Source organism: Carya illinoinensis, chromosome 9 (assembly GCF_018687715.1).
Source record: "Carya illinoinensis cultivar Pawnee chromosome 9, C.illinoinensisPawnee_v1, whole genome shotgun sequence".
NCBI classification, from domain to species: Eukaryota; Viridiplantae; Streptophyta; class Magnoliopsida; order Fagales; family Juglandaceae; genus Carya; species Carya illinoinensis.
The window spans coordinates 21,884,589-21,908,680 of NC_056760.1; the positions used below are offsets into that span (position 1 = coordinate 21,884,589).

At 39.1% G+C, this 24,092-nt stretch overlaps 1 pseudogene; it reads left to right on the forward strand.

Annotated features, from left to right (window-relative positions):
- Positions 1-24,092, forward strand: part of LOC122275279 — a 58,739-nt pseudogene that overhangs the window by 20,450 nt on the left and 14,197 nt on the right.

Consider the following 24,092-nt stretch of genomic DNA (forward strand, 5'->3'; position numbering starts at 1 on the left):
AGGAGCTTGCATAAATTGACTGACTTGCTGCACGACAAACGAAATATCAGGACGAGTAATTGTCAAATAGTTCAAACTCCCAACAAGCTGCCGATACAAGGATGGATCTGATAGAAGCTCCCCTTCTTCCTGACTGAGCTTAAGATTTACCTCTAAGGGAGTAAAAACAGAGTTACCCAATTGGAGACCACCCAATGAAATAACATCCTGTGTGTATTTGTGTTGGTGTAACAACATACCAGTTGGAGTAAGCTACACCTCAAGACCAAGAAAGTACTGTAGGGGGCCAAGATCTTTCATGTGAAAATAGGCCTTGAGATGCTGTTGTAATTGCTTAATTAACTCAGTATTGGAACCAGTAATCACAATGTCGTTGACATATACAAGAAGCAATACGATTCCTGTGGAAGTCTTGCGAAGAAAAAGAGAGGAATCAAACTGACTTTGAGTAAAATGAAAAGCAAGTAGGTTAGAGCGAAATTTGTCAAACCATGCACGCAGAGCCTGTTTCAGTCCATACAAGGATTGGCGTAATCGACAAACCTCTGAGGAATGTGTAGCAAACATGCCGGGAGGTGGTGACATATAGATTTCTTCCTTCAAATCCCCATGTAGAAAGGCATTCTTCACATCCATCTGCCGAAGAGACCATCCTTGCGACGCAGCAAGTGCCAAGATAGTTCGCACAGTAGTCATTTTGGCAACAGGTGCAAATGTCTCTTCATAATCAATACCATACTCTTGTCGGTTCCCAAGAACCACAAGATGGGCCTTATATCTGTCCAGTGAGCCATCAGCTCTAAACTTGACTGAGTATACCCATTTACAGCCAATTGGTTTGACATCATAAGGACAAATTACAAGGTCCCAAGTGTGATTGTCTCGAAGAGCTTGGATTTCCTCTTGCATGGCCTGTTGCCAACATGCTTGGGTGGATGCCTAGGTATAAGAGTGAGGAACAGAAATAGTGTCGAGTGTGGCAGTAAGTGAGATGTGAGGAAAACCATACCTATCTGGTGGATGTGTAACTCGGGTGGAGTGCCGAGGTATAGGAACCACAGAATCAAATGACGGATCAGTGTCTGGAAGGGGCGTTGAAGAAGGGGGAAGACGTCGATGATACACCATACCTGGTTGAAATCGCTTAATAGAGGAACTAACATCATCAAAAGCGGGAAGAAGAGTAATAGGAGGATTAGAAATAACCTAAGACTGAAAGAAATATTGATTTTCAAAGAAGATCACATTCCGTGAGATGCGAGATTTATTTGCATGAGCATCATAACAAACAAATCCTTTCTAAGTAGGACTATATCCCATAAAAGCACACATGATAGACTGTGCAGCAAGTTTGTGACGCTCAATAGGTGGCAAATGAACAAAACAAACACACCCAAATGTATGAAAGGATTGATACTCAGGAGATATGCCAAATAATCGAAGATAAGGAGAGTCATAATCTAGAGTGGTAGTAGGCAAACGATTGATCAAATAGACAGTAGTAGATAAAGCTTCTACCCAGAACTTAGAGGGTACAGAGGAATCAATCAACAACGTACGAACGACATCTAAGAGATGACGATTCTTACGCTCAGCTACTCCATTTTGTTGAGGAGTATAAGGACAAGAATGCTGGGAAATTATCCCCTTTTGCTGAAGAAAAGTTTGAAAAGAATGAGACATGTACTCGCCCCCTGAGTCGGAGTGTAAAGTTTTGATATAAGTACTAAATTGTGTCTCGATAAGTGCAACAAATTTTTGAAAGACAGAAAATACGTCGACTTTAGAACGGAGAAAATATATCCAGGTGAATCAACTATAATCATCAATAAACGTCACAAAATAACGATACTGACCATGAGAAATATCAGGACTCACACCCCAAATGTTAGTATGCACAATCTCAAAACAGTTAGAAGCACGACTACCATGCATTGGAAAAGGTAAAGTTTTGCTTTTACTAAGATGACAGGTAGCACAATCAAAAGATGCAGGAGAAGAAGAAAATGAGTCTTTATTGCCCAAAAAACCATGTTTCATAAGATGAGTCAAGACAACAGAATTAGGATGACCTAATTTCTTATGCCAGACTTCATTAGTATTGGCAGTAGCTGTACAAGCAAGAGCAACAACATTAGGAATAGAAAATTGTAAGGGAAACAAACGTCCTACTTTAGGCCCCTTCGCGATCACCGTCCCCGACACCTGATCCTGCACAAGACAACCACCGTGAGAAAAGTGAACATCACAATTATTATCTACCAATTGTCCAACAGAAATTAAATTGGTAGATAAGCAAGGAGAGACAAAAACATTGTGAAATGAAGAGCCCAAATTACCAACAGCAGTAATAGGAAGAGTGCTGCCATCAGCGATCTGAATATTTTGTGTGCCTTTATACTTACGAACACCATGAAGACTCGTCATATTATTAGTCATATGATTAGAAGCGCCTGAATCAACAATCCAAGAAGATGAGTTAGTACTAGTACCTTGCAGGCCTAAGGCTGTAAAAGCAGACACAATCATCTGTTGGACCATTGCTGGTGTGAGAACAGATGAATCAGAGCTTATAGTAGGTGGCACAGAAGATGAAGCAGAAGACTGAACATCAGCTTGAAAAGCTTGGGATTGGCGATTTTGAGGCCATATTCGACAGTCTTTGATGATATGACCATCTTTCTTGCAGTAGTTACAAACCTTTTTAGAACAGTTGCAAGCAATATGACCAAATTCCTTGCAACTGAAACACTGCAACTTGTTCTTTCCTCTCCCTTGTGCTGTATAGGCTACATTCACAGTCTCGGAAAAGACTTTTTCAGAAGTCATACTTATTTGAGTGGATAACCGTTGTTCTTCATGCAACAAATCACCCAAACAAATGTCCAAAGAAGGAACCGGATCACTGTTCAATAAACCGGCTTGAGCGGGCTCAAATTCAGGTCGAAGTTTCATTAAAAACTGATCGCATTGACTCTCCGCATGAACTGCTTGAAGGGCTGCGAGGGCCGCAGTGGGAACCTTCGCATGAGCAATGGCAGAATACTCGCTCCAAAGGTTAATAAAACCAGAATAAAATTGTGCAATAGGTAAATTGCCTTGGCTATAATTACTAATTTCCAACTCTAATTGGAACTTTCGAGCACTGTGATCTTGGTGGTAAATACGGTGAAGATAATCCCACATAGCTTGAGCCGTAGTGAAACAGCGAAGATTGGTCACAAGGTGAGACTCAATGCTTCCCAATAGCCAAGAGACTACCTTGGCATCCTTGACCTCCCATTGAGCAAATTCTTTTTCATCAGTGGGAACCTTAGCAGAATTATCAATGTGATTTGATAATTCTTTTCCTTTTAAAAACATCTTAAACTGAAATTCCCACATGGGAAAATTCTTTCTAGTAAAGCGAATAATAGTATTTTCAATAGACATGATGAAAATGTATTTAAAGGAAATAAGCCCAAGCAGCAAATCCAATAAAATAAACCAACCAGCAATAAACCAACCAGCAATAAGCCCAAGCAGCAATAAACCCAACCAAATAAATGGTCTAAGTGAAAAAGGAAATGCCCAAATAAAATCTAAGTCCCGAGAGACAAGTGGACTTATCTGAAGGCCTAAATATGCGGACTTATTTAAACGTGGGCTTATAAGAGGGAAGGCCTAAATAAAATCCAAGTTACGGCTATGAGAGGGCCCAAGTAATATGCAGAGAAATACCTTCCCAGCACAAATCACGGCAAGCCAAAAAAAATGCAAGACGTCGTCAACCACGCAAGCCCAAAAAATCCCAGCAAGCACCGTCGTCAGCCACGCCAAAAGTGGTCGACCACCACACAGCCACCCACAGAGACTGCCGACAGTCACAAGGATGCGCAGCCACCACAAGAAAAGGCACCACGGTGAGTAGTCCGCAACTAGAACAGCGGGCGCAGAAGGAACCCAGCCACCCAATGAGTTGCCAACTGCCACAGAAGATGCCGACGGGCACACAGCCACCCACCGAAAGCACTGACCACCAAGAAAACTCAAGAATAAGGACCCCGAAACAAGAGGCAAAGCTCATAATGCCGACAGAGCTCCAACAGCCAACGAAATGGCAACTTTAGAAGGATGAGCACAACAGAGAGCTCCGACTCTCAACCAGGAACCAGAAAAACGTGCGGAAAAGAAAAGGAAAATTTCTCCCACCGAAAACTCACACTTTCTCACAAATAGCAATGGAAATCGCATACCAGAGATTAAAACCGTAGAGACTAAAAACAAAGTAAGGGCTCTGATACCATGTCAATTTTGGTCTCAATACCCCTTTGCATAGATTTTTTTCATTTATATAGAAGAGACTTACAGATTCCAGCGTCTAGTTGCTACTGGTTTTACTGTACACATACATATTTACACGTTACATGTTTACACGTTAAGTCTATCTAAATATAGAAAGTTACTACAAGTATTTGTGTAACCCAAAAAGTATCTTTGTAACATAACCCAAAAAGTATCTCCGTAACAATCTTGACCCTTCTTTGCACTATCACACCATATCTTGAGGTGGTGTTGTGCTAAGCAAGGGCATACTGGTGTGTATTTTTACATATATGCAGTGCTAGGTGAGTTGGGTCTATGAGCAAAGACTCACTAAGCTAGGCACCCATAAGATTGCAGGGTGGGACTTTCAAAACAATAGTAGAACTATGGATTGGCAAATGATTTATTGAAGCATAAAAGAAAGACTGATTTGGTATAAGGTGGTTGAAATAGAGCAGGAAAACCAAGTAAGAAGAAACAAACTTGATATTGCTTGCAGGGTTGGGAGTGGAACTATCTCTTTGTTGAGAAGCAGGTTGTTGCTTCTGGAATTTGACCTGCATTGATGTATGCTTGGTCGTAAGGGTCCTCAACAGGCTTACTGGCTAGAAAGTTCCTTTTAGATGGGAGAGAGCTTGGAGGTTAATTTTACTTGCAGGAAAAAATTAATAGATGTTGACTTAGGAATGAATTCTCCACTTGCACCCCCTGCATCCTTTACTAGTCTTGTTTAGATTGGCGAAATGAGAGGACTTGTTTGTGTCGATATCAGTACAACATATGTAGCTTCCAAAACAACCACTACACACCGTTGCTATTCTTTTAGTATATTGATCTTATAGTCAGCTTTCTGTTTTAGGAAGTTAGTTTGTCCTGTCTAATGAATAACAGCTATATCTATCTTACACCATCTTCCTGCCTTAATTGGCTTTTTGGTTTATCTTGCCCTCCAGCTGCTAGAAGTACCATATGTAAGGGGTTCGACCCTTCTTTACAATGTGCTTATCTCACTCTTTTACAGCTCTTATCTGCTGCTTTGCGGTGCTCCTTTCAAATGAAATGGTTCAGCTCCCTAGGCCTGAATTCTTCACTGCAATGACTTAGTTCAAGTATGCTAGAACTACTGATTAGCGAACGATTTATTAAAGCATAAAAGACTGATTTGGTATAAGGTGGTCAAAATAGAGCGGGAAGACTAAGTAAGAAGAAACGAACTTGATATTGCTTGTAGGTTTGGCAATGGAACTGTCTTTGTTGAGAAGCAGGTTGTTACTTCCAGAATTTGACCTCCATTTATGGATGCTTGGTTGTAAACTCAACAGGGTCACTAGCTAGAAAGTTCCTTTAAGTTGGGAGAGAGAGCTTCGAGATTAACTCTATTATATACTTGCAGGAAAAAACCATAGATGTTGACTTACGAATGAATTCTCCTTGTGCACCCCCCACATCCTTTACTAGTCTTGTTGAGATTGTGGAAATGAGAGGACTTGTTTGTGTCGATATCAATACAAAGTATGTGGCCTGCAAAACAACCACTACACATTGTTGCTATCCTTTTAGTGTTCCACAATATTGATCTTCAAGACAGCTTTTTGTTTTAGGAAGTTAGTATATTCCCGTCCAATGAATAACACCTATATCTATCTTACTCTATCTTCCTGCCTTGACTAGCTTTTTGGCCTATCTTGCCCTCCAGCTGCTAGTAGTTCCATAAGTAAGAGGTTCGACCCTCTTTACAAATGCAGTTATCTCACTCATTTACAGTTCTTATAGGCTGCTTTGTAGCGCTCTTTTCAAATGAAATGGTTCGGCTCCCTAGGCCTGAATTTTTTACTGCAATGGATTAAGTCCAAGTCTGCTACAATTGGAAATTTCATTGGATAAGTTTTGGTTGTTGTCAACCCCTCCAGCTCCACTGGCTAGTCTTTCTTTTTTCATTGATCTTCTCCCTCATGTTTTTATAGGTAAAAAGAAATTTATTAAACCACATAATTAGGCATAGTTCAAGTACACATGGGAGTATACAAGAGAAAATGCCTAATTACAATCTAAGAGCTTGAAAAAGCAACATAGAAATCATGAAAACAAGACCCACTTAATAGTATAGCCGATGCCCAAAGTAATAACATATAAAAGAAAAAATCTGTAATCCCTCCCAACGAGTGTTCTCTATTTTCGAAACAGCGGCTGTTGCTCTAATTCCAAATACGCCACATAAGACATAGGGGAACCATCTTCCAAGCGGCTGCAATTTGGCGATTACCTTGAGTTCCTCTCCAACAAGGCAGTAGATGCACTACCCTCCTAGGCACCATCTAGGCAATACCAACCTATTAAAAATCTTGTCCCAAAGAACCTTTGCCACTTTGCAATGGAGTGGATAATCCACAAATTCTCTATTCTTTTTACACATGAAACACCAATCCATGCTAATTAGACCACACTTTCTAAAATTATATGTAGTCAAAATCTTTCCAAGAAACACCGACCAACGGAAAAAAGAAACCTTGAGAGGCACTTTGTTTCTCCAAATGCACTTCCAAGGAACATCGTTAGGGGTTTGATACAACATAACCTTGTAAAATGATCTAATCGAAGATTTCTTGTTCCTAGGATGAATCCAAAGAAACCTATCCTCCCTGCCACTCTCCATATTCAAGGAATATAACATTCTGTAAAAATCTGAGATGTTCCCCACCTCCCAGTTCTGTACAGCTCTAATAAACCCTCACATTCTACCATAAAGAGCCATTGGAGTTGTCCATATAATATGCCACAGAAGCTCTCTGATTTGAATGCAATACTAGAAAGAGAAGGAAAAACATTCTTTAAGGCTATGTCCCCACTCCAAATATCATGCCAAAATCTAATATGAGACACCACACCCACCACAAATTTGAAATTGCTAATAATTCCCACCCCCCCCCCCCCCCCAAAAAAAATCCATTCCGAATAAGTTTCCACACTCGCACGCCATGCGCACCTCTCACTACATTTGAACACCACTCTCCCCAAATACTCTCATATTTGGCATCAACGACATGGCATCCCCCTCTTGGTGTTACTACCATAACCATTTTCCTAGGAGTGTCTTATTAAACATTCATAGCTTTCAAACCCCTAAACGTCCACTGGAGATTGTGGTACAAACCTTACCCCACTTAAGTAAATGGAACTTATTTTCATCCTCCACACAATACCACCCCACAAGAAAGCATGAAAGATCTCCATTCTATCAACCATCCCAGCAGACAAAGTATATAAAGATAAAATACATAGGAAGGTTAGATAAAGTGCTTTTATCTAAGATAATTCTTCCCTCTAAATCATTTTTCATCTTGTAAATCTCATCTCTATTTTTTCATTGAGAAAAAAAAGATCTCCTCTATTTTTTCAATAACACTATCCCACATTGCCTTTGTCTTATAAGGAGCCCCCAATGGGAGACCAAGATACTTTATGGGCAAAGACAACAACTTAAAACCCAAAATATTAGCCATGTCCTCTTGCACAAAAGCAACAAGTACCATTTCTGACTTCATCAAATTCACCTTTAGGCTTGAAATAGTTTCAAAACAAAACAAAAGGGCCCGCAATGAATGAATCTGATGAAGATCTAGCTCACAAAAAATTTAAGTGTCATCAGCAAAGAGGATATGTGAGAAATGTACACTGCCATTTGAAGATCCACCCACCAAAAAACTAGAAAGAAAAACCCATCCACCACCACCTCCATTGACCTGGCTATTTTAGGAATGAGGGCTATACAACTCGCATTAAGGCTTTTTCTCAAATTTCATAGATGAGTGAAAATCAATAGAGACCTTCATGACGTTCTCCTCAACAATGTCCCAATAGGCATGAAAAAAGTCATAGAAAAGCCACCTGGACCCAGAGCTTTATCTTTGTCCATCCCTCTTATCACATTAAGCACCTCATCGTCTTCAAAAATTCTCTCCACCAAATAGCACTAGACTGATCAATCGTATCACAAAATATCTCATCAAGCTTAGGTCTCCAAATGTATTGCTCCAATAGAAGCCTATCATAGAATTGAACAAATATGATCCTTTATCTTAGAAATGTCTGAAAGAACACTTTCCTCATAATGAAGCACCTCTATGGCATTGTTTCTTCGATCGGAATTAGCCACCCTAAGAAAAAACCTAGTGCACTTGTCCCCTTCGTTCAACCAAATGGCCCATGAGTTTTTTCTCCACGAAATCTCCTCTATGAGTGGGATTTTTTCAAGGTCAGCAGCAAAACTACATTTTCTTGCCTTCTCCTCAACCAAAAGAATCCTTGAAACCTCGTTTTCCTCTAGGCTTTGAAGCTCCTCAAAAAGAGACTTCCTTTGGTCGTCAATCCTCAAGCCGTTTTTCAAGGTTTTAAGTTTCCTAGCCAAAACAAAACTAGGGTTGCTTGAGAACTGATATGAAGACCACCACAATCACCTTGTCCACAAAGCCGTCAACTTTTTAATGGCATGTTCTCAAATTTAAAGTATTTGAGCCCTTCTTGAAGACCCCCACAATTCAACAAGAAGGCGAGATGGCCCGAATATAACCTAGGAAATCTCTTTTGACATAAATCATATTTTGTTGTATCTCCCTCATGGGAGGTTCACTTTCCCTTTTGGAAAAAGATCTTCGCATGAAACCCCTTCACAGTCTCGAATTTCATCCACCTTTTGCAATGCCCAATCTGAATGGAGACTTGCCTAGTTTGATCTTGAAGGCAATGAGCAAATAGGACTCGGCTCATACTCAGACTCCTCTAGCCCATTCTTAGAATAGACAAAGCCATCCCACTCCTCCCACTCTGGAAGTATAAATCTGGGCAGGTAGCTTTCTTGCTAGTTTAAGGTCGATGGTAGTGAGGTACAAGAAGGCCATTTCTATCCCCTCCCTCTCACGTAGTCCTACATGGACATTACAACTCATACAGCTCTCAGCCAGCATACAGCCTTCCCTTAAAAACAATGGAAGTGTTGATGACTCAACGTCAAATGGAGACCTTTGCATGAAACCCCCTCACAGTCTCGAATTTCAGCCACCTTTTGCAATACCCAATCTGAATGGAGACCTGCCCAGTTTATTCCTGAAGGCAACGAGCAAATAGGACTCGGTTCATACCCTGACTCCTCCAACCCATTCTTAGAATAGAGAGAGCCATCCCTCTCCCTCCCAACCTGTAAGTATAAATCTGGGCTGGTAGCTTTCTTGCTAGTTTAAGGTCGATGGTAGTGAGGTACAAGAAAGCCATTTCTGTCCACCTCCCTTCTCAAGTAGTCCTACATGGACGTTACCGCTCATACAACTCTCATCCAGCATACAATTAGCCTTTCCCTACAAAGAATGGAAGTGTGGATGACTCAACGTCAAATGGAGCAATTTTGTTTTTCTTTTTAGCAATAACATGATGAGAGCAACCCTTTCACCAAAACCTACGGATCCTCCACCCTATTCTAATATTTCATTGGTTGCTTATACTCATCCTAGAAGAAGAAGCCATGGTTATTATTCAGAGTAAACTAGGTTTTCCTTACTCATCAAAAAAAAAAAAAAAAAGTAAACTAGACTTTTCTTGGTCCTCTAGGTCTTTGTAACTAGTTGCCTGTCTGAAAATGCTTTCAATTTGCCTTTTAGACATCTAATTCTTTTGATCTTGCCTTGTGTTAGCTCAAGCATACTTCCTCTTACTTGATGGCATCCCTTGGTGCTTGTTTTATTTCCTTGTGGTCTTTGATTCTCAGTGCTTTCTCTAATGCTAGCTGTTGGCAATAGCATTTGTACTGCTAGAATGAAGTTTGCTCCTGGAAGATGGGAAAGAGGGTAGGGGATGTTTGCCAGCCAGGTCTTGCTCAAGTGACCAGTTACTTTATAATAGTTGTAAATTAAACTCACCATAAGGAAAAAAAAAAAAAGGAAGAAGCGGAAAGACTTTTTTACTTGAAAATGTTTCTACCACCCAAATGTACATAATTTACTTGATGGCCTCTTAAATCAAGTTGCTTCTATTACTGAAAGGATGGTTAACTTTTTTTATTTTGCTTGGGGGTAATTAACTCCCATTCCCTTTTGACATGCCCACATAGGACGGTGATGGGTTTTGGAAAGGTTCAAGTGATTCAAATCTCTTGACTCTTACAAACATGGACAATTTATGAATTAATGCTTTATTTAGGCTAAAATGAATTAATGCTGATGCTGATAACTTCCACATATCTTTGAATGATAATTACCGGAAAACATCCAACTATAAAATGTTCAATGAAAACAATTATCTTACAAAACAAAGAATTTAATGATTCTACTTCTAGATTTTCATTTTTCCACGGTACCATTAAGAAACATCATGTGTTCCAGAGGATTGCTATAACTTTTCTAATGGCAGGAAATTATGCTTCAATAACTTAGAAATGAATTATACTTGAAATAACGATGTAAGAAATTTACTTCGTTTCTTATTCATTCCAATAACTCTTTGTATATATATTATGCAGGTCTATTGGCCATAACAATTTCTCTGGAACTCTCCCTCCAGAACTTGGTAATTTGGTCAAACTAAAGGAAATGTAAGTTCCAACATTTATTCTTTTTTAATTTTTTTTTCTTCAAATAAATGCATGTTTCAACATTTCAGATGATGACAGTGTATACATTGCTTGGTATTACAGTTATATAGACAGTGTTGGGTTGGTTGGTGAATTTCCCTCAACATTTGCTAAGCTTCGAAACATGGAAGTTCTGTAAGCAGGATTGCCACTCCCACTCTATATGTTTTAAGCTGCCCCTCCCCCCCATCTTCCCTATACCTTCTTGTGGTTACCTTGCTATTAGTGAGCTTTTTTAATTTCAGGTGGGCATCTGACACTCCTTTGAGTGGAAAAATACCTGAATTTGTTGGTAGTTGGACAAGACTTAAGCAATTGTAAGCAATAAAAAATGATCTTTTTATTTCATCTTCTAGTTCATATATTATGAAAGTAACCTGTATTTGTGATAGATATTGGTCTTCTTGAGAAGTCATCCAATTCTTTCTGCAGGAGATTTCAAGGGAACTCCTTTGAAGGTCCAATCCCATCTAGTTTTTCTATGTTGATCTCACTGAACTCTCTGTGAGTAGATATTTGTTGCTGATTCGGGCTCTCTGTCTCTGTCTCTCTCACTTCCCACTTTAACAAGGGTAGAAAGACTAACTTCGGTGATGTTTGGGTATAATTTTCTAGACGGATCAGTGATTTATACAACGTGAGCTCTTCCCTTGATTTCATAACTAGCTTGAAGAACTTAACAGATTTGTAAGTGAGCATGCTACACAGCACACTACAAATATATATGGACTTTTTTCGAGTTGCGCATTTAGTCTTATTAGCTACTCCTTTTTCTTTTTTGACACCTAAGAGTTCTGAGGAATGCCCTGATCAGTGGAACTATTCCTTCTAATATTGGAGAACACCAAAGTCTACAAATATTGTAAGCTCCTGAGTTTATGATTGAAATGTCAGCTTGTTTATTGGAGTTAATGATAAAAATAAAATAAAATTATTGGAGTTATCTTTCATTAATTTGGCTCTTTAAAATGCAGGGATTTGAGTTTCAACAACTTAACAGGCCGAATACCCAGTGCTTTGTTCAATATGAGTTCTCTTACATACTTGTAAAAACCATACACGCTCTTTCTTCCCTCGCTAAAGATATTTACTCATACAGCTATAATTGATTTTTTTGGTTTGACCTTTTCTACTTCATGATATTTTGCCTTTTCTTTTGTCTTTTCTTCCACCATATTGCAATGGCAGGTTTCTTGGAAACAATAGTCTTTCTGGACCGCTTCCTAGACAAAAAAGTGAAACGCTTCAAAATATGTGAGTCTTAATGTCATAAAAGTGGTGTACTGCCTTCAAATGAGTTATTACTATATAAGGTGGTATAGTTCTATTTTAGGTGGCTACAAGAAAAACCAAACTTAAATGTCAGGCACAAAACCCTAATGGGCATGGTGCATGCTAAAACCTTGCTTGTTAAAATCTATCTGAAATATATTTCACATATCTTTAATTTTTTTTTCGATGGAAAGAAGCCTTTCATTGAATAGATATTAGCATTACAATTGTCTCTCCGCCCATAGGGCTGGAGCAATTACATCAGGGACAAAACCCCACCAAAGACTAATATCACTAACATGCCAAGCATGCCTTGCAAGCTTATGTGCTACCTCATTACAAGTTCTCATAGTATATCTAACCTCACACACTTGGAAGCAGTTCATAAGCTCCTTAGTATCCTTAATTACATTGCCAACCAGAGACATCGATGGTTCTGTCTTTTGCAATTCTTGTACTAAGGTTAAGGCATCACTTTCTATGATAAGATGTTGAATACCCAAATGAAACGTTAGCTGTAGGCCCTTGAAGATTGCAAGCATTTCAATGCTTGTTGCATCCCTAACTGCTGGTTCCTTGTTGCTGGCTGCCATAAGAACTTCTCCTTTACTGTCTCTTAGGATAGCCCCAATTCCTGCACTGTGTTGATTCTGGAAAATAGCCCCATCAACATTTAGTTTGGAAGTTCCTGGCTGGGGGGGCTCCCATCTGCAGTGTTGTCTCACCATTTTCAAAGGTTGGCCACTGGTTGTCTTATAGACATGATAGACAGCCAGGGCATGAGCTATAGCTTGATCAATACGGATGTTCTTATCCTCAAAGGTTGCTTGGTTGCGCTTATACCAGCAGCTCCATGAGATCATAAAGAATAGCTCCAGGTGGTCTTTCTGTTGTAAACCACTTATGTATCCAGCAAGGTCACCATACAATTTTGGTAGGCCAGATGAGAAGATGGTAGGCAAGTGTGTTTCCCAAGCTTTCCTTACTGAAGGGCAGAAACATAGTGCATGAGCTACATCTTCTGTCTCTCTGTTGCATAGCTTGCAAGTTGCATCATTCAGTACCTTTCTTTGCACCAGATTGAGCTTAGTTGGCAGGCTTTCTTTGCAAGCTTTCCATGCAAATATCTTAATCTTGGCTGGTAGTTTCAAATTCCATAGATCCTTCCATAGTTTCTTTAGTCCCATGTTTCTCGAGCCCTCACCTTCCATCCTATTCTGTTTAGCCTCTTTGAATAACCGATAGGCACTCTTAACTGTAAACTTTCCATGTGGCTCAGGGTCCCAGGTAATCTTGTCTTCATAGGTGCTGCTACTTAGGACTATTTTTAGAACTGCATTTGCTGCTTGGGCAGGCAGCAAGGTCCTAATCTTCTCCACATCCCACCATTTAGTTTGTGAGTCTATTAGGCTATCAACTGTGGCATTTTGGTCATATGCTGCTGCAGTTTCATCATTTCTGCTTAGGGGTGGAAGGCTAGGGATCCAATTGTCTCCCCACACTTCATTATTCTGTCCTGACCCCACTCTCCACTTGCATCCCCTCACCAAGAGTTTCTTTGCCTCCCAAATCCCCTTCCATGCAAAGCTAGGATTAAAGCCTAACTTAGCCTCTAGGAAATGTTCCTTTGGGAAATACCTTGCTTTGAAGACCTTATGGATCAGTGTATTTGGTTCTTGCATGATTCTCCAGCCTTGTTTTGCTAAGAGCGCATCATTGAAAGTTCTAAAATCTTTGAATCCCAACCCTCTTGCTTGTTTATGTGTACAAAGCTTGGTCCAACTAACCCAATGGATTTTATGTTCCTCTTGTTTATGTCCCTACCAAAACCGTGCCATCATTTGCTCCAACTCATGACATAGGCTTCCTGGGAGTTTAAAGCAGCTCATGGTATAGGTTAGGATAGAAAGGGCCACTGCTTTTATAAGAATTTCCTTGCCTCCTTGAGATAGCATAGTCTCTTTCCAATTCTTCAGTTTGGTCCATACCTTATGTTTGATATCCAAGAAGGCTCTTGTTTTTGATCTACCCACTAGTGGGGGTAGTCCCAGGTACTTATCATATTGCTAGAAGTGTTGTACCCCCCATAAGTCCATCAATTCTTTCTGCTGGGCTGAGTCTATATTCTTGCTGAAAATCATTGATGTTTTGTCCTTGTTTACTTTATGCCCTGAAGCCTCTTCATATTGGCCAAGAAGTTGCTGGATATGACTATTTTCTGCCCTGTTAGCTTTACAGAATAGGATACTGTCATCTACAAACAGCAGGTATGAAATTCTTGGTGCCCCTCTAAAGATTCTGATGCCAGGTAGCTTTCTCAGTTCTTCTGCTTGTTTCAGTAAACAAATTAGGCCTTCAGTACCTAGGATGAATAGGTAGGGAGACAAAGGGTCTCCTTGCCTTATAGCTCGAGAAGGATGGATGGGGCCTTTTGGTTCTCCACATAACTTTATTTCATCAACATAATGTAGTATTTATCTGATTGTTCTATTTTAAAGTATTAGTTATAGCTCTATATACAATTTCTAGAACATCAGGCTATCAAAATAATGTATCCCCAAAGATTGAACTTGAAATGTCAAATGTAATTTACTCCAACCACTAAAATTCTCTCCAAGATTTGTTACTTAATAGCAAACTTGGATTCTAATGCCCCTAGAGTTTATAACTCAAAAACACTACCAACAAAAACAATCAAGTTCATAAAAAATTTCTCATGCCCGATAAACCTCAAAATACAGTAGAAATGAAGTCACTAAAAGACAGATAACTAACATTCAACTAATATCTCTCTTATTTATTCTTCATCCACAATTTAGACAACTGCTGAGTATAAGCTTCAATTGCAACTAACATTAATCATAGAAGTAGTGGCAATGCAAGACTCATGATAGGAACTATTTAGAAAAGATTGGTGGAGGCATGGGAGCCGGGGGCCGCAAGCGACGTTAGTACACTTGTAAGGGAACAAGGGAATGTACTGAGGAGGGTTGGGTGAAAGTGGGTGAGTGTGCAAGAGAAAGGGTAAGAGTAGGTAATGGTAGAGGATCACACTCAATAACCGAAGATGTTTCTGAGAAATAGGGTATGGACTCAAAAAATGTGACATCAGAACTAGTGAAGTAACGTCTAAGAGCGTGACTATAATTGAGTCCGAGAATAACCAACAAAGAAACACTTGGTAGCACATGGATCAAGCTTATCAAAGCCTAGGCCAAGATTATGAACATAGCAAACAAACCCAAAGAATTTTGGAGGGAGAGAAAAAGTTGGAGAGGAAGGGAGCAAGATGGAGAAGGGAGAGGAACCATTGAGGACTGATGAAGGCATACGGTTAATAAGGTGACACGCAGTAAGAACACCATCACTCCAAAAACGTTTAGGAACATGCATGTGCATAAAAGTGATTGGGTTACATCGCGATTTTTGCATTCAGCCACCTCATTCTGTTGGGGTGTATAAGAGCATGAAGTTTGATGAACAATTTCTTTATTACTTAAGTAAGTAGCAAAGGCACTAGATTGATATAGCATTGTCAGAGCGCAAAACTTGAACTTTTTGTCTAAATTGAGTTTTAATTTCTTCCTGAAAGACTTTGAATATGGAAAAAAGTTCAAATCGTGCCTTCATCAAAAACAACCATGTCATACAAGAATAGTCATCAACAAATGTAATAAAATACTGGAGCCTGTTTGATACAATGTTGATTGTGTCAATATATTCAGAAAATCAATGATACCCAGAGAATGTTTTGGTAAAATTGGCCCTCTTAGTTTTCTTGGCCACCTTTCATTATCAACGTAATTGTTTATACAAGGAAAGTAGGTCAAATGCTATACACTGGGAGCCTAACTGATCTCCTATTATTTCACCTATATACATGGTAAGATAATATATACAGCTAATAATAACAGAGTCCTAAATTGTATAAACTCCTAAAATTGTATACGGTAACAGATTGGTCCCCATATATCAAAGTGAACCAATTCAAAAGGATTAGATGTTCGATTATCAACTCGAGGTACAAAAGACACACAATGGTGTTTGCTAAGCTGACATGCTTCAAAAGGAAAGGAAGACATTTCCAAGATCCCTAACTTGACGTTTCAATAGAGGAGACACACGATGGTGTCCAAGGCGGCAATACCATTCAAAAGTAGATGATGAGGATGTGAGGGCTCAAGTGGGTGACTGTTTGACATCAAGGTAATACAGACCACCGGCTTCATGTCTCGTACCAATCTTCTTCTCCTTCTTGAGATCCTGAAAGATACATACAGAAGGATAAAAGGTCACAGAACATTGAAGAGTTTGAGTAATTTTACTAATGGACAACAAACTGAAGGGAATACTAGGAGCATATAAAACAGATGACAAGAATATAGAATCGGTGAGCTTAGTAGATCCAATGCCTGTAACTTTAGCAAAAGAACCATTAGCACGAGTAACACTTTTTGGAGATGTCATAGTATCTAACTTAGATAAGGAATAAGACAAACAGGTCAAGTGTTCATTAGCTCCTGAATCGATGATCCATAGATCTTGAGTAGATGAGACGAGACATGCAGACTCTGTATCTAAATGGGCATGAGTAGCTTTGGAAGATGAAGCCGCCTGGTTGCGACCCAAAAACTAATCATACTCATCCTTCGATATGGTAAGCATCTCTGGAGTCAGGTTGGAGCTCGTTGACAGTGATGTAGCATCTTGGAAAATGACTTGATTAGCGGACCCAAATAGTCTACCATGTAGATCCCAACAATGGTCCATTGAGTGTTTAGTGCAACCACAATGGGGGCACTTATGAGATTCACAACCTTGAGTGCGATTACCTCTGGCATCACGTCTCCCACTTGCACCTCTAACACTCCGGCCTCCATGCCTACCAGGAGCACCATAGAAGGCAGCTAAAGCGGATCTCTCATTACTCTTATCAGAAGACAATGTGGCTGGCTGAATTCAGGAGAACACATTAGGAAATGAGGGAAGCAGTGGACTTGCTAAAATTTAAGAACGCACCGACTCATACTCAGGTTTTAAGCCAACAATAAACCAAACAAAGTTAAAATCTTCCCGTTGTTTTAGCGTACTTGAAACATCATAAGTGATAGGTCGATACATTTTGAGTTCTTCACATATGCTCATCACTTGGGAATGATACTCTTTCAGGCCCGAAGCACCCTGTTCCAACCCAAAAAATTGCTGACACAACTCATAAATATGGGTTATGTTCCTAGCACCCGAATACATCTGTTTGAGATGTCTCCACACCTCTTGAGCGGTGTCAAAATGTATTAAGTTTGTGCAAAAATTAGGCTCAATACTGGTCAACATCAGAGACAATATGTCAGCATCTTCTTGCTCTCATTAAGCAAAGGTAGAACTAGTTGATGCAGGCATTGGATCAACCAAGTGAGTATGAAGAAGACTCTTGCCTTTCAAAAACATTTCAATAGATTTTGACCACAACATATAATTTTTTCCATTCAACTGCACCAAAGTCATAGGCATATGAACATTTGATGCAAGAGACATTGACTCAAATTTAGTTGCCATGGAGAAAAGTATCACGGCAATTCAACTTGGAAACAAAGAATTCACATAAAATATGAAATATGGATGAAAATCTGGGAAATACAATCTAGAAAAGTAGAAATTCAAATTAAGAACCCAAATTTTGGATTTGTATAAGGTGAAATTAGCATGTATGGGTTGAAACAAGCAAGTATAGGCTCTGAACTAGCCTGGAAGGGAGTCAGCAAGCAATTGCCTGCTTTGATACCAACCAGAGAATACTTTGGGAATAATTTCCTTATTATTATTTTTGACTTACACGATTCCTACTTATAGGAATTACAATAAATCTAAACTAGGAAAAAAAAAAACTCATTAGTTACCTAATAAAGATACATTCCTAATTTATAATCATTGACTAATTACTGCCTAATTTACAGCTATACAATCTTGGTAATTACAGTTATATCTTTCTGATTTTCCAACAGTATTGAAAAATAAGTTTCTACGCTCATCCATTGACTGCTTTTGATCTTTAAAACATCTTTCATTCCCCCCCTCCAAGTGCACCACCATAGGCATATTGGGATCATCTTCCATATTGATGCAATTTGAGAGTTGCCTCGAATGCCTCTCCAAGAAGCTAGGCAGTCACTTACCCTTTTGGCATCACCCAAGCTAGTCCCAGTCGAGTAGAGACTTTATTCCACAAAATCATGGCAATCTCACAATGTAGTAGATGGTCAACGGACTCTCCGCTCTTCTTGCACATACAAACCAATCCATAATTATGATTCAACGTTTCCTCAAATTTTCTAGAGTGAGGATCTTCCCCAAGGAAGTTGTCCATAAAAAAAAAAATGTTGCTTTTAAAGGTGCCTTTGTCTTCCAAACGTTCTTCCATGGGAATGGATTTGCGTTGTGAGTGATTGTGGCTTGGTAGAAAGAGCGTAATGTGAATATTAATTTCTTAGAGGGGCACCAAAAAATCTTTTCTTCAACTCCCTCGATCTTCTGCATCTCTGAGGAATGTAACATTCCATCAGGGAATACCATTGGAGATGATTAATAGGTTCGCAATCGAGGCTTCTTTCATTCTTACTAAACCATAAACTTGTGGATAAGTTTTCTTGAGTGCCCTATCGCAGCACCATACATCATGCCAAAATTTGACCTTGGCTCCATTACCCATAGTAAAACGGATATTACTTGCATATGTATCGCAACCTCTTCTTATATGCTTCTATAGCCCCACTCCATAAGTCCCACTCATCTCATTAGAGCACCATCCTCCCCATGGTTCCTCATGCTTCAATTTGATGAAAATTCTCCACAAGGCCCCCTGTTCGTAGTGATATCTCCATTGCCATGTACCAAACAAGGCTATGTTGAAAGATTTCAAGTTCCAAATACCCTAACCTCCTTCTTTGATAGGAAAGCATATTGCGGCCCATTTCACCAAGTGAAATTTAAACTAAAAAAATAATAAGAAGTCCCATTAGAGTTTCTCCATACAATGAGCCACTTTGGCGGAGAGTGAAAATAATGAGGGGAAATAAGTTGGCAAATTGGAAACAGTACTTTTGATTAAGGTGACCCAATCACCTTTGGATAAATACATCCTCGTCCAACTGGCTAATTCATCTCCATTTTTTCTAGAACATCATCCCAACTAGATTTTGATTTGAATGTCACATCCAATGGGAGGCCAAGATATTTCAAGAGCAGCTGAGATATCTTGCATCCCAAAATGGAAGCCATACTCTCCACACTAGGAACATCCCCACTGACACTACTTCTGATTTGGCCAAGTTCACCTTTCAAGCCTGACACAACTTCAAAGCTTAATAGAAGAGCCCTCAAAGCTCGAGTTTGATAATGGCTGACCCCACACAAGGTTAACGTATCATCGGCGAATAATAGATTAGATATGTTGAGCGAGTTAGTACTTGCCTCCCTCAACAAGAATCCAGATATGAAACCACCCTCCACGACACCTAAAAGCATCTTACTAAAGGTTTCCATCACAAATATAAAGAGTAACGGAGACAGAGGGCCACCTTGTCTCAATCCTCGTGAGCTTTTATAGAAGCCTCCTTTTGGCATGCCATTCACCAATATAGAGAAACAAGCCGTAGAGATACAATGATGGATCCATGTACACCATTTCGTACCAAAGCCATATCTCTCGAGCATGTAAAGTAAGAATCTCTAGTTGGCATGATCATAGGCATTTTCCATACCCAGTTTGCATAAAAGCTTGACTCTCCCGACTTGAGTCTCTTATCCAAACATTCGTTGGCAATAAGCACCAAGTCAAGGATTTGCCTACCTTTGACAAAGACATTTTGAGGCTTCGACATTAACTTCTCCAACACCTTGCTCAACCTATTCGCCAATACTTTGGAGAGAATTTTGCACAACCCGTTGACCAAGCTAATGGGACGATAATCTTTTACTCTATGACTCTAGACTCTTTTGTTATGAGTGCTATAAAAGTTGCATCTAGGCTTTTTTCAAACCTTCCATTTTCATGAAACTCATGGAAGACCCCCATGATGTCTTCTTTAAGCACTTCCCAGTATGTTTGAAAAAAAATCCATAGAGAAGCCGTCTGGACCTAGAGCTTTGTCACCCACCATGCGTTTTAATACTTGCCTGAACTCTTAACTTGTCAAATGGCCTTTTGAGTTGTTCAGCTTCTTGTGAATCAAGGATGTCAAAAGCAAGCCCATCTAATCTTGGTTTCCAAGAAAATTTTTCAGAGAGCACATTCTCATAGTAATTGACAATGTGATATGTGATCTTGTAAACGCTACATTATGTGCAAGCTGAAAACATAATTCTCAACTATTCTCAATCCAATCACAACCGAATTTAATTGAGAATTCAAGCTTAAATTTTTAGAACTTTTTATTGTAGTGGCACAATTAATTTGCAGAAAACATGATTGAATCAATAAGTTCCCAGAATCATGCATAATTGAAAATTTTAACTTTAATATTCCTTCTATACACCTCAATATAATTGAATGAAGCTAAAATTAGCTCAGTTAGTCTGAAAACTTAGGCCTTTATACCTGATATGGTTCAATTCATTGAGAAATGCCAAGATCAGAGTTAGTCTGGTTTAGATTATATCGGTGGTTTATATGCCATTCCTGACCAACTCATCTGTGGGTTGATCTATAGATTATCCAGATTGCATTTTGGCGTCTAGGTGCTGCTGCTGAGTAACCCGGAGGAAAGGAGAGGGACATTGTTTGCAGTTCTATTGGAGGTTGTCCCAAAACTGTTGGTTCTGCATCTTCTGATGACAGCAGGGTACAAGGCAGCTGGTACTTGTGTGGGTTGCCATTTGGCACAAGAGGAAGTGGTGTATGATTGTGTTTAAGTGAAGCATGGAGAGGTATATATATAAAAGCGAGGGGGTGTGTGTGTGTGTGAGAGAGAGAGAGAGAGAGAGAGATCGAGTCAGGCTCAGTGAAGGCTCAATTGCTTATTATACAATAAAAACCAAGAAATAAAAGAAAAAACTGTGGCTTTGATTTCTATTTGATTATCAAGGATTACCTTAAAAATGCTGGAGATTCCATTGCTACGTTTTATTTATTTATTTATTTATTTTAATTTTTATAAGTACATTTCTGATTGGTTTCATGTCTATCATATGTCCTGGGAGATCATTATTTGAATTTCATTGGCAATCAATGTGTTTCCATCTCATCTTCAATTTAAATATCCTTGTAATATGATAAGTGTCCTAGGCATGCTTTTCTTTCTCCAATATTGCAGTAAGAACCATGACGATGTGGCTGTTTTAAAAATATATTTCACAGGAAGGAAAATCTGTTCAAAATCTATGTAGAATATTGTAGTTTGCTGTGACTGGACACTCATAAGCATTCTCATGCTAAGTTTGGATAAATCCATCCCTTTGTTTCTTTGGATAAGTAGATGCATCTCATGCTAAGTTTCCTATATGACCTATTGAATGTCTCCTTAATAAACGCGAGGAAGGACTTCTTCCATGTGATGGCATGAAATCTATCTAATTGCTTTTCTAATTTCTTTGCAAGTGTGACTTTTTTGTGCATTCCTGTTAACATGATTTTGGCTGCAGAGATTTATCTTACAATGACATATCAGGAAGCTTTCCGAGTTGGGTAACTACCTCTGGTTTACAACTGTATGTCTCTTATATTCTTATACATCTTTTCTCACTCAAATTTTGCTGGCTCTAACATTTTGCTTTGAAACATTAGGTATTCTGGTGCTCATACAGAGCTTCCTTTCTATCTTTTCTCAAGCATCACTTGCATAATCTTTCTTGAACAAATGTAAAGAATCAACTACATATTTTAATTAACCAATTATACAAATATTAAAGAATCTCTTGCTTATCCGCCTATCATTTGGTTTCCAGATAGTTATTTTAAACATTCCACTTGTTTTGAATGCTTGAATCCCTGCAGTGACTACATCTCTCTCTCTCTCTCTCTCTCTCTCTCTCTCTCTCTCTCTCTCTCTGTCTGCGTGTGCGCATGCGCGTTGGGTTTGGCTGGTACATGAAGACAAAAACATAATAAGGTTCTTTTCATGGAAATTATACAGGAACTTGGTGGCCAACAATTTCATATTTGGTAGCTCAAACAAAAGGTGAGTAATTGAATTATGGTATCTCTTATTCATTCATTATAAACCCATTATTGAATATAGAAATGAGAAAAAAAGGAAAACAAAAAAAAAAAGAAGAAATAAACGATAGGAGGAGCAAGCCTTTCTTCTGTGTTTTCTGAAAACAATAAGAAAGTTTAGAAGGCCTAGGTTTATAATACACCTCATGTATGGTACCGCACATTTCCACACCGATTCAAAAACATATCATACTTATTCCAGTAATTCTAATCCCATAACAAGAAAAGAATATAGAACACATTGCATCGATATTCTAAGAGAATAGGCTGTCTTCAACAATAATTATCTGAAAATAGTTTTTGAAGACGCACAAAAATTGCTTTTACGAACAAGAGCCCTACCAGCCCAAATTAGCCGCAATTTTTTACTTCTTCAGATGATAAAATTCTTCTGGATTTTGCATCTATCATTTTCTGTGCTTGCAGTGCTTTCCCAGGGTTGAATTGTCTTCAGAAGAACTTTCCATGCTATAGGAATTCTCCACTTTGTAAGTTTTTTGGTACTCTGGTTTCTTGTTTTGTTTGGCAATTTTCACCAACTCATGGAAAAAGTTAAAGTATTTTTGTGATACTTTTATTTTCTCTTCTAGTTGTACCATACATATCATACCCACCCATGGGAAGCCCAACTGGTAAGGGCGAACTTGTGTGCATGAGCCCCATGTCACAGGTTCAGTTCCCCCCGGGATCAAATTGCAATTCAAGTGGGAGGCCATGGCGGTGGGTTGCTGTGTTAGTCTCCCCGGAGGTTTAGGTTCCATGGGTGAGTCCTAAGGGCTCTGTCGTGGGGTGGTTCCCCCGTCATCAAATATATATATATATATATATATCCTGTATATAACCAGATTGGACTTGGATGAAAAAATGCAAAAGAGGTATGAAGCAACTTCAGAAGAACACAGGAAGGATTCAAATTACACATTTATCCACATACTCATTCCTGCCTGAAGATGTACAATGAAGTGAGGAGCACGTTATTGAGAGAGTAGTTTGTGTTTCGTCTATATGTTATAGCTTTCCTTCAACTTCCAACTTGAGTCCGATAAATTTAGTTTCTTCTCTAGGGACAACCTTACTGGAACCACTTTGAATTATTTTCAATCATCTTGGATCCACCGTGAAACAAAGTTTTTTTATTATTTATTTTAATCTTAAAAGAGTATCCCAGTCAATGAAATGATTTCTTATATCCGGTTCTTAGAGGGTCAACCCCACCTTGGTTTACCTATGGATACATCAACACAAATGCTTTCATTTTGAATCTTACAGATGCAAACTTTTCAATCAAGTGCGGTGACAGAACAATGAGAACTGCTGATGGCACAGTGTATGAGGCTGAAAATGCATCTCTTGGTCCAGCCTCGTTCTATGTAACCAGTTTTGACAAATGGGCAGTGAGCAATGTGGGGTTGTTCTCTGATCGCAGTGAACCATCTTATCTACAAACTACCTATGCACAAGTAACTAGGACGAATACGCCAGAGCTTTTCCAGAGATCAAGAATATCCCCTGGATCACTTAGGTACTATGGCCTGGGTCTTGAGAATGGACCTTATACTGTAAGCATGCTATTTGCAGAAACAGGTTTTACAGATCGAAGCTCACAAACTTCGAAGAGTCTAGGGAGGAGAGTATTTGATATCTATATTCAGGTAAGAACTGTATAAAGCAAAACTCTAAACTATCCCT